The following is a 1,380-nucleotide window of genomic DNA, read 5'->3' as shown; positions in this document are numbered from 1 at the left end:
CAAATGCTGTTAGTGGAGGGGATTGTAATCATTGCAATGAGACAAAATACAATAAGTTGAGTACCAAACCAATTTTCTCCCATGTAAACTATCACTCAATTCACAATAAATGCTTTAAAATAAAATTTTTTAAATGGAAGAATGTATCACAGTTGCGGATAGGAAAACTCAACATTGTGAAAATGTCAACAGTACCCAAAACAATCAATAGATATAATATAATCCCAATCCAGATTCCAATACTATTCTTTAAAGATGGAAAACTAATCACTAACTTCATATGGAAAGAAAAGAGACACCAGATAATCAAATCATTACTTAAAAAGAAGAACAAAGTAGGAAGCCTCTCACTCAAGATCGCAAAACCTACTACATAGTAGTTAAAAGTCTGGTAGTGGTACAACAAAGACATATTAGACTAATGGAACAGAATTGAGAACCCAGAAGCAAATCTATCCACCTACACACTCAACTGATCCTTGACAAAGGACCAAAACACATTAAATGAGAATGAGAGAGTCTTGTCAACAAATGGTGCAGGCCAAACTGGAAAATCAAACAAGACCCATATTTCACACCATATACAAAAAATGAACTCAACATGGATTAAAGACCTAAATGTAAAACCTAGAACCATAACGATTTGTGTTTTTAAAACAAAAAAAGGGGGGGGGGGCGGTAAACTTAGGTACTCTGCTACAAGGCATAAATCCACTATCAAACAGAACCAAAAACACACAGACAGCAGAACGCACAATGGATACCTGGGATCTCCTAAAAATAAGCCATCAAAAGATTTGACCAAAAGAGTTAAAGAAAACTCACAGACAGAAAAATATTTTGGCAATGACATATCAGACAAGGGACTAATCTCAAAAATTTACAGAACACTTCAATTTCTCAACAAGAAAAGCACAAATAATTCAAATTTTAAGTGGGAAAATGTCATGAACAGACACTTCACCAAAAAAGAAATTCTTACAGCAACAAACATAGGAAGAAATGCTCAAGTTCATTAGGTTTTGGAGAGATGCAAATCAAAACAACAGTGAGATATCATCTTACCCAGGCATTAATAGCAAAGTTCAATAACAGAAAACAGTAAATGCTGGTGAGAGTGTGAAAGGTCTGGGACCCTCCTATACTGCTGGTGGGACTTCAAAATGGTGCAACCACTATGGAAAATGGTATGGCAGTTTCTCAAAAAGTTGGATATAGCAGTATCATACTTTGTGTATATCTTCAAGAAACTAGAGCCACTAGACAAATAGATTCATGTATACCAATGCTCAATGCAGCATGAATCACAATAGCAAAAAGACAGAAACAGCCCATCAAGAAAAAAATGGATAAACAAAAGCTGGTATATGCATACAACGG

The sequence above is a fragment of the Chrysochloris asiatica genome, unplaced genomic scaffold, assembly GCF_000296735.1.
Source record: "Chrysochloris asiatica unplaced genomic scaffold, ChrAsi1.0 scaffold00144, whole genome shotgun sequence".
Taxonomy (NCBI): domain Eukaryota; kingdom Metazoa; phylum Chordata; class Mammalia; order Afrosoricida; family Chrysochloridae; genus Chrysochloris; species Chrysochloris asiatica.
This window is presented reverse-complemented; position numbering follows the sequence as displayed.